The sequence below is a fragment of the Vicia villosa genome, linkage group LG2, assembly GCF_029867415.1.
Source record: "Vicia villosa cultivar HV-30 ecotype Madison, WI linkage group LG2, Vvil1.0, whole genome shotgun sequence".
NCBI lineage: Eukaryota > Viridiplantae > Streptophyta > Magnoliopsida > Fabales > Fabaceae > Vicia > Vicia villosa.
Genome location: NC_081181.1, coordinates 81,101,406 through 81,112,607, shown reverse-complemented (window position 1 = coordinate 81,112,607; position 11,202 = coordinate 81,101,406). Strand labels below are relative to the sequence as shown.

At 28.7% G+C, this 11,202-nt stretch overlaps 1 long non-coding RNA gene across 1 annotated transcript; it reads right to left on the bottom strand.

Moving 5' to 3' along the window:
- Positions 1-1,259, bottom strand: LOC131646344 (uncharacterized). The gene is made up of 3 exons (XR_009297427.1): positions 1,141-1,259; positions 984-1,049; positions 1-337 (listed from the first exon to the last, which is right to left on the bottom strand). It is a non-coding gene; the product is annotated as an uncharacterized LOC131646344 (long non-coding RNA).
- Between the last annotated feature and the right edge of the window lie 9,943 nt (positions 1,260-11,202).

The window sequence follows — 11,202 nt, the reverse complement described above, 5'->3', positions numbered from 1 at the left end:
TCATCATTTAGATTTTCCTGATCAGTCGGCGCAAAACTCCCCATATTTTGGTTTCCACCAAAAGATTGCATAAATTGCCGCATTTGTGCCTCCATATCCGATTGTCTTTTCGCCATGACCTCCATTTCCCGCTGATGATCATTCCGCATTGCCATCATTTGGGCCTCTATTTGGGCTTTCAGTGTCGCTTCACGTTCTGCCGCCTCACGCCTCACCTCATTTACCACCAATTATCTTACGGTTTCTCTCTGTTCATCTGTTAAAGTTACAGGACGTGAACCTCCTTCCCCGTCGAGAACTCTTTGATATAGAGTTCTATCATCAGGTCTCAAGGTGCCTGCCAAATTTCCACCACCAAAGTAAATAATCAACTATAAGTAAATAATTAAACATTTACTTATATCAACTATAAGTAAATAATTAAACATTTACTTATATCAACTATAAACAAAATATTATTATATATATTTTTTAAAACAAAATAATATACTTCACACTATAATAAATATTTTAAAAACAAAATAATATATTATTTTTTAATAACTATGTAATAACCTTCTTTTAAAATGTTGTTTAAAAAATACTACTTCACACTATTTTGTTCTTAACAAACTTATTATTCCTTTTAAGAAATATAAAATATAATTCTACTCTATTGTATTTTATTTTAAATATACATACCTAATATATTTCATTTCTAATAATATTTTATTTATAATATACAAACTTAAATGTGATTGCATAGATTAAATTTGATCAATTATAATTTTCTAATTTACAAACTTAAATATAATATACAAACATTATATTTCATTTCTAATTTACAATCTAATTTCCAACTATAATTTTCTACAAATCTAATTTTCTACAAAACTAACATTCATCAATTTTAACCTTCAATCTAATTTTCTACAAACCTAATTTTCTACAATCTAATTCATCAATAAAAAAAAACCTAAAAAAAAATAAAATGTCAAAAATACCTCTATCTTCCTCTATCAATCTTCAAATATCTTCTTCAAATGCTCCTTCAATCACAAATATTACACCTAAAAAAAATTAAAACACAAACAAATTAATTATACAAAAACGAAAATATTAAATAAAATAACAGAAAATTAAAAAAGATATGATACTTACCTTAACTATTTTGCAATTGGGAAGGAAGAGGATGGAATTTGAGAGAATGGGAGAAGAAATTTTGAGAGAAAATGGGGAGAATGGGTTGAGAGAAAATGGGGTTTAGGGATGAAGTTCAGTTCTGGAACGAGAGAGAGGAAGAAGCGTTTTGGCAAAATGTAATAAGGATTTTAGCGACGTGATTTCCACATCGCCACGTTGCGAAATGAAATTCACGTCGCAACAAACCAACGGTCCCACCCACGTGCTCCTTGTCAGTCAACTCTGGCATTAAAGTTTTTGGGTTTTTACAATTTTTAGTTGCGACGTGATTTACACGTCACAACTGAATTTTGAAAAATTCAAACTTCCCCCCATGTGCATATCTGACGCCAATTGTTTTTCCATTTTTTTTTCATTTTAAGTTGCGACGTGTTTTACACGTCACAATATTTTTTTTATAAATTTTCTGACTCTCCCCCTTAATTAACGTTACTTTTTATTTTTAAATATTATTATATGTTGCGACGTGAATTTCACGTCACAACTGGTTTATTTTACACACGTGAAAATCACGTCACTATTTCACGTGGCTAGGGAGCATGTAATGATATATATATATATATATATATATATATATATATATATATATATATAAATGAGTTTAAAAATATTATTCAATTCATTGTAATTTATTCACAATGTAAATCTTTTCCACCAATTGTCTAATACAAATCAAACTCAACTTTTTCCTTGAAAAGATTGTGAGAAGAGAAACTTGAATAATTGTTGTGGATTCAAATTTTCCTTTTGTGGGATAGCCACTAAGTAGACAAGTGGTGATGCATGACACACCTCATTCTCCAATTGACAAATGGATCGGTGGCCAATTTTTTATTCTTTCTCAAAGAATATAGATAGATTCTTCATTAAGCATTACTATATTCCTAATAAAAAGAAATGCGTGATTTCATTTATTGTAGTAATAAATAAAAGTTAGCTTTGACTAATAAAACAATAAAAAATATTACTTTACGTGGAAGAAGTGGCAATGTGATTGGACTAAAAGGAAAATAATGAAAGATAGAAATTAATAGAGTGTTATATGAGTTGAAGCTGAAGACCGTTTGAAGAATGATGATGACTTGATTTGATGGGGGGTAAGTCATTGTGGTCTCCTAATGACTTGGTTGTTAGCAGAATATTCAATTTAGTGGTCCTGGTTACTTATAAAGTGAGAATTCAACTAAGCTTGTGTTTAAATTTTAAATTCTCAATTAAATTGAAAATATTAAATTGAAAATTAAGATTACTTTATTATAGATTAAAAATAACTTTATTTTTTATATTTTAAAATAATAATTTTGATATTCAGTTCTTTTAAAACCTAGATATCATGGTCCATTGAGTAATTACATTGATAAATTTTTTGGTCCCAACTTTAATGGGAGTACTAGTGGCTCAACATGACATATTATTATAAGACATGGCAAAGGGGGCTGGACATAGAAATAATAAAATTGAAAAAGTCTAATTGTTCAAACACATATTTTTTTTCTGAATTATAAAAAACATTAAAATACATTAGAAATAATAAAATAAATAAATTAAAAATTTTCAAATATACATTTTACATTATAAAAAAAAGTATAAACAAAAATATTAATTTATTAAACAAATAACTAATATTTTAAATAATAAAAAAAATTAAATTAACAACAAGACAAATTTCAAGACGAATTCGAGATGAATATTAGTGTTTTTATTACTCGTCTTATCCTCATCTTTTAAATTATAAAAAAACTCAATAAACATAAATTCAATCAAAGCAGGTTTTTCTCATCAAACACAGAACGACTTCGGACGAATACTAATAGGTCGAAATTTAGTTGTCATGTCTACATATTATGGATCATCTTGTTATAGAGTCTTCCGCCGAAAATATTTTTCTTTTCCTCCATGATAATTTTTGTTCTTAGTCCATCTAATACTAGAGGTGATACTGATATCCAAGATCATCTCCAAAACCTTTTTCCCCTTTTTTCAATCACTTTCTACAACCAGTTATCGAAATTTACATTTACATTGGAAGTAAAATCAACAGTGAAGTTTGAAGCAAATTATATTTAGGCCACTCATATACAATTTTTAAAAATTTGATTCACGGATCTCTGCATGTTAGAAAGACATTTAAGAAAAATAAAAAAGGACAACTTATCTTTTTTTTATCAAGAGTCATTATGACTGGGGTGGTATTATTGACCAATAAAAAGAGTTTTGATTCTTAGGGGAGAAAGAAGTTCAAATTTCATATATTTTTTTTTTAAATTTTATTTTTATTTGTATTTAGCGCCAGCCTAACACTGATGCTAACAACCTAAAAACTGATGCTAAAAGAAACTTAGTTTTTGTTTAACATCAATGTTAGGATCCAGGGCCGGTCCTAACTTTTAAGAGGCCCAGAGCAAATATAAAAATGGACCCCTAATAAAAAACTCAACAATTAATTTTAAATTTTGATTTTCTTTTTTTGAATTTAGATTTTACATTAAAGGTTAATGATTAAGAAATGATTATATAAATATAAAAGCGCAGCAGCCAAAAAATTTGATTAGCCTTATGCATCGCGGTAGAAGTTGCATTTTCCAATTGTATGACTACGATTTCGTTTGACATTATTTATAAAATCCTCTATTCTTTCTTCTTTTAGATATTATGCTGACCAAAACTTCTTCATCATCTACATTGTTCGAAACATATATTCTCTTTGATGAAACTTCTTTATTAGCTGACAATGATTCTTTAGAAGATCATTTGTCTATTGAAATTATTCTTTCAAACGAAACCATGGAATTGATTTCACTATTTCTTCAACAAAAGAATTTTTTGATGAACTTGATGATTATTCTTTTAGGATTCTTAAAATCACCCCATCACCCTTTAACATTGGAACTAACTTGTTAGGCTTTTCAAAGACTTCTTTCTTATATTTTTTTTTCTTCTGAAAATCACAACCACTTCCATCTTTTTTATTTAAGGATTATATCAAATTTTTTATTTCAATTCTTATCTCTTAGATATTAATCAGACACAAAAGTTCTAACATAGCTTAAAATATTTAATAATTTTATGACGATTTTAAAAAAAATAAATTAGAAGTTATTATTTTTTATAAATAAAAAATAATAATTTTGACATATAGCTATTTAAGTATTTATCATTAAAAGTTTTGAAATAACCAAAATCACATAAGTTTTTTAAAACGATATATCTAAAAAATATTACTATTTTTTTAAATCTATTTATAAAAGGATTAAATTTAAGTGATATTCAAAATCTAAAGAAATTATAATAAAATATATAAAATAATATTTAAAATTAAAATAAAATACATAAAATAGAATTGCAAATTTCTAATAGATAATTATCTTGGTTGTTTTCTTTTAAAGTGAATTAACTTTGTTGTTAAATCAAAACAATTGAATTTGCTAAAAATACTTCAGTAGGTCTCGAACTCAGCACATAAATGGCACAAGTGTGGTTCCTAATGCTCTATCTAAACCGCTGGGCCAGTTATTCTCTTTGAAATTTTATTGTAAACTACCATATTTATTACATAACTTCTAAATTTACAAAGCCCATTATAAAAAAATTGGAGGCCCCATTTATTTGAGGCCCTGGGCTGTGGGCCTGCTTGCCCTGGCTCAGGGTCGGCCCTGTCAGGATCGTGTTTAATACGTGTGAAACTAATGGTAGCCTCGAATTCAAAACAACTTTATCTAATTTAGTCTCAACCAAGCCGATTTAAAAACATATGATATCCACTTACTTATGCTATTTACTCAAGTGTCAAAATGTCATGATATCAAGTCTTAACATTGTATATGCCATCTTCTATCCCATTCACATTAGAGAATCCTAGTCATTAGGTTTTTTAATGGGAATTTGTAGGATTATCTCATTATCATAGAGATTAAAGGTTTCATCTATAAGTTTAGTATTCCACTTGTTAGGATTATGACGGACAAGGTTTCTAACCTAAAATACATGGTAATCTAATAGTTTTAAAGTTATGACTTTAAAGCTTGACATGGTAGTTAGTGGTCCTCCCAAATTTTAATAGAGCTTCCATTTCCAATTTTTCAATTACAATCCTATTTAATAATCCATGAAGTTTGATAGATACTTTTTCTTTTAAAGCTAAAATTAGGCTAATTAACCACTTGCGACATAAAGGAAGAGGAAAAATATTTAGCTTTAAACATGACCTCGTGAAATCATTTAAACCTCGAAATCCGATTCCCCGTTCTTTTTATGTTTGTGGGGCTTATCACATCTATGGTATGTTTGGATTAATGATGGATAAAATTGATTCAAGCATAATTGAGTTTGATAGAATTGATTTAACATAATTGAGTTTAATAGAATTGATTTATGTTTGGATACATTTATGTAAAATTGAGTTGAACAATAAATTTCAATGTAAAAATCATCCAGAATCAATTCTGGAGGCAAAAACTACAAATTCTAGCTTCAAGTAGAATCAATTCTAGAGGCACAATCAATTTTACTTTTAGAAAATCAAACATCTCAAAATCACCAAAAATCAATTCTATATCTCTAAAAGTGATTCTGGATCTTGTAGAAAAAGAACCAAACATACTACTAGTCAAGTAAATTTTTCTCTCTTTATCCTTTACACTCCCCAATACGTACAATAAAAAAATTTAGTGTCTTTACAAGCCCCTTATGGAGTTTGAAACAACAAATGACATAAGTAGGAATAAATTGAGTTTATAACTATTATACATATGATTCTTTCATCATAGGATACATTATTCTCCTTCTAACCTCTTAACAATTCTTTCATTACGAAAAAGAAATGTCATTTTCGGACAAAATTTAAACAAAATCTAGATAAATTTTAGATAAATTTCAAGCGAAATGTTAATTTCATATGGATTTTAGACGATATAAATCTTGTCAGTAAAATCCTCAGTAGAAATTAAATAATTCATCCCAAGCTCCGTCTGAAATATTTGAGACAAATTTCAAATGAAAATCAAACAAATTTGTAATTATAAATTTATGTTATATTAACGCGATTTGAGATTTAATTGAGACATAATCAATATTATTTGTTTTACTGTCAAATACAATAATTTTATAATTTTGTTTTGAACAAAATAAAAAAAAATTAAGTTTTATTTGAAACATAATGAGACAAATATGTTAATATAAATTATAAATTAAACTTGTAAAGTGTCTCACGTTAATTTACCAATATTTGCAACTACAGTTTTTATATAAAAATTCAAAAATAATAAAATAGTAGATTCAAAAATCATAATAGTTAGCACTATCTGTACTAAACAAAAAAAAAACTAAAGAGGACTTTCCTTTCCCTTTGTTCCTTCAAGAATCAAACTCAACTCTAAATTGTTGGATACGAGAGACAATTTTAGAATTTGTTTCTATCTTACCGAAGTTCATTTTTTCTTAAGAAATCTTTGGACATGTGCTTTGGACAACTTATTTTGATTTGGAAATTTTCCCTTGATGTTACAAAGCATTCTTGCTAAAACAAATTAGGTTTTACTTTTGACACCTAAATCATTTTAGGACTTTTAGTATTAGTAGATTTATGATGGCTCAAGTCATTTAAGTTGAATCTTTTAGACCTTTTTAAATAATTCATTTTGTTGAAATAATAAGGCTCGAGGTTCCCAAATCTATGACGATAATTGCATTTATAAATATTACAATTATTTTTCTTTTTATCAAAATATAATCATAAAAAACTTGGCATTATTATTCGTATGATAAAGACCTGTTTTATTATACGAAGCTCTTTGGTTAAATAAAATCATATCAAGGTTACATCCGCCCTTTATGAACTTACTTAACATTTCATTTAGATCTTCAGTTTCAATTCTTAGATAATCACAGGTTTAGCATTTAACATAATTCACAACACCTCTTCTAAGTTGATTCTATTCATCTATAATTCTTTCATCATCATATTGTAGATATTTCACATGATTCTTATAATGCACAATGCATTTTTTTCTAACTTATAATTTTCTTTACATGTTTTTATATTTAAATCATACATTTGTTTACAAGAAAGAGTTCTTACCTCATCATCATATTCACAAGTGATTTTAAAATGAGTGTTTACCTCCTCATCTGATTCTTTATATGATACTCCAGATGTCGCTCTAGATGATTCTTCAATTGATTCTTTGAATGATGCTTCAAGTGATTTTTAAGATGATACTTCAAATTATTCTTCAGATGATACTTCAAATGATTTTTCATATGATGTTTCTTCAAATGAATTTTAAATGTTTCTTCAAATGAAACTTCAAACGATTCTTTAGATGAAGCTTTAGATGTATCTGAATTTTCCTCTTTGATATCTTCATCATCTTGAATTAATTATATTAACTCTTTGAGTTTTTTTTTAATAATCTTTGGATTATTTGACTTACTTAGTAAATCACCAATAATAGTAATATCTCCATATATTCAAGTAATGGGTCAGGTTTTCAATACTTATTCTTGAACCTTAGATACTAATAAGAAATATAAATTTTGAAATCATTTCCGAGAGTTTTGATACCATATAACCATATTTGAAGATTTTATTGTGGTGTCTCAAATTCTTGATCTAGTGTGTTCATCCTTTCTCTTATGATCTCAATCGAAACTTCATAGATATTTTCAAAAGTGTCCCATATTTCTTTAGCAATACCATAATTAGAAACATAATTGTATCCCTTTTATCAAGAGACATTCTTATTGGGGTGATGTAAATGAGAATATATTAACAAAAGAGTTTGATTCTTAGTGGATAAGGAAGTTCATATTCACATTTTTTCTAGACTTTATTTGGATTATTGTATTTAGAGGTCACTTCTAGAAAATTGTGTTTAGCATCGACCTAATAGTTACACTAACACTCTAAAAACTGATGCTAACAAAAACTTAGAGTTTATTTTGTGTCGGTGTCCGGAGCATATTTAATACACGCAAAACTAGTGGTAACCTCAACTTCAAGACAACATACTCTAATTTAGCCTGGGCCAAGTCGATTTAAAAATAGACCATATCCATCAATTAATGCTATTTTATTCAAATACCAAAAAGTCATGATAGCAAGTCTTAACATTGTATATGCCATCTTTTATCCCATCCATATTAAAGAACCTTAGTTACTAGGTTCTTAAATGGTAAATTGTAGGATTATCTTATTATCATAGATATTAAAGGTTTCATCTACAAGTTTAGTATTCCACTTGTTGGTATTATGAAGAATAATGTATTTAACCTAAAATATATTGGAATCTAATGGTTTTCAAATTATGAATTTAAAGTAGTTTTGATAGGTTGGTTAGTGGTCCTCCCAAATCTTAATATAACTACCATTTCTAATATTTCAACTCCGATCGTATTTAATAATCTAAGAAGTTTGATAAATACTTTATGAGTTATATGAGGAAGCTTTAGCCTGTTTGAAGAAGGATGATGACTTTGTTTGATGGAGGTGTTAGTTGTTGTGGTCTCCTAATGAATTTGTAGTCGGTAGAATATTCAATATAGTGGTCCTGGTTGCTTCAAAAGTGAGAACTCAACTAAGCTTAGATTTAAATTTTAAACTCTCAATTATATTGAAAAATCGATGTCATTTTATTATAGATTAAAACATGATTTTGTTTTATATTTTTAAAAATAATAGTATAGCTTATTTTATATTTAAATTGAAACATTATATCTATAATTTTTTGAAAAAACCTAAAAAGGATTATTTATTGATGTTATGGTTCATTGAGTAATTATAGTGATAAACATTTTGGTCCAAAATTTGATGGAAGTACTAATGGCTCAACAAAACATATTATCAGACAAGGCAACGAGGGTGATGGAGATGAGTTTTACCTTTTTCATATTCAAACTTGAATGTCAGTTAAATATATTTATATGTTTTCTATTTTAAACCTAGATGAAAATAAATAATTGAACCAATTCTCCAAACAATTCTTTAATTGGATTCGAGTATCTTTGCCCCGTTCTCATCCCCACATTAGAATCAATTTTTTAAAGTTGAAATAGTCCAATTCTTCAAACATATAACATGTCTCTAATTCTAATAAACATTACCAGACATTCAACATAATAAAATAAAATAATTCTAAAAAAATTTAAACATACATTTCAAATAATAAAGTATAAACCAATACAATTAATATTCTAAATAATAAAAAAAATGTTTCAAATAAACAACATGACGGGTGAGGAGGCGAGTTTGAGATGTATACTAACATCTCCATTACTTGTATCATCCTCATCTTTTAAAATTAGGGATAATCCAAATCCAAAATCGAATCCAATCGAAGCCAAGTCAAACACCAGACGACTTTGGGCGGATAACCGCGAGTACGAGTTTTGTTGTCATGTCTACATAATATGGAGCATCCTATAATAAAGTTTTGTACGATAATATTTTGTTTTTCCTCCAATATAATTTTGTTCTTAGCCCGCCAAATACTTGAGGTTACATATACAAGATCAAATCAAAAACTTTTTTCCCCTCTTTTTCAATCATTTTCCACAATCAGCCCTTGAAATTTATATTTAAGTTGAAAGAAAAATTAATAGTAAGGTTATAAGCAACATAGATATAAGCAACCGATATGCAATTTTTAAAAATGTGAATCATATTGGAGGTAGCTAAGACAAGAAAATAGGATAATTTATTCCTTTTTATCAAGAGACTTTCTGACTGGAGTGATATTATTGAAAATATACCAATAAAGGATTTTGATTCTTAGGGGAAAGGAGAAGTTCATAACCCACATTTTATAGACTTCATTTTGATTATTGTAATTAGAGGTCACTGCAAGAAAATTGTATTTAGCATTAGCCTAACAGCGACGTCAATGCTTTAAAAACAATGCGAACGAAAACTTGGTGTTTATTTAGAGTTAGTGTCGAGAGCATGTTTAATATTCACGAAATTAATGGTAACCTTGACTTCAAGACAACCTAATCAAATTTAGCCTTGGCCAAGCTGATTTAAAAATAGACCATATCCATCAGCTAGTGTTATTTTATCCAAAATGTCAAAAAGTCATTATAGCAAGTCTTAACATGGTATATGCCATATTTTATCTCATCCAAATTAGAGAACCCTAGTCACTAGGTTCTTCAATGGTCAATTGTAGGATTATCTCATTATCATGGTGATTAAGGGTTCATCTATAAGTTTAGTGTTCCACTTGTTGATATTATGAAAGAATAAGGTATCTAACCAAAAATATTTTGAAATTTAATGGTTTTCAAGTTATGACTTTAAAGTAGTTTTGATAGGGTAGTTAGTTGATAACACGAAAATATATCGTATATTTAGCTTAATTTACATGCATTATTATTTTATTTTATTTCGATTTTATTATTTTATTTTGTGTTATGCCGGTATTTCGTTGTGTTTCAGGTAATTGAATAATTATTGGCTCATGTGAGAAAAGGAAGAAAAAGTATTAAAAATTGAAGTTAAAAAGATAAAAAGATGCAAGAAAGAAAGGAGGTGCGAAAAGCAACAAAGGAAGAAGCCAAAGGCCCAGACTGCAAGCAGCCCATGACGGATGGCGCACTAGGCCACCTGCCGGTCGGCGTAGCCCCTCCCCTGCCATTCGGCACCCCCTTGATATTGGTGTGTGACGTAAGTCACACACCCAGGCCCAGAAGAGTGTTTTCGTTTACGCTACTTTCGTTCCTCCATTTTCTCTGCCGAAAGAACAACAAAGGAAGAAAGAAAGGAGGTGCGAAAAGCAACAAAGGAAGAAGCCAAAGGCCCAGACTGCAAGCAGCCCACGACGGATGGCGCACTAGGCCACCTGCCGGTCGGCGTAGCCCCTCCCCTGCCATTCGGCACCCCCTTGATATTGGTGTGTGACGTAAGTCACACACCCAGGCCCAGAAGAGTGTTTTCGTTTACGCTACTTTCGTTCCTCCATTTTCTCTGCCGAAAGAACAACAACTGCTACGAGACAAGTTAGAAATCCAAGAATTGAGAGCTCT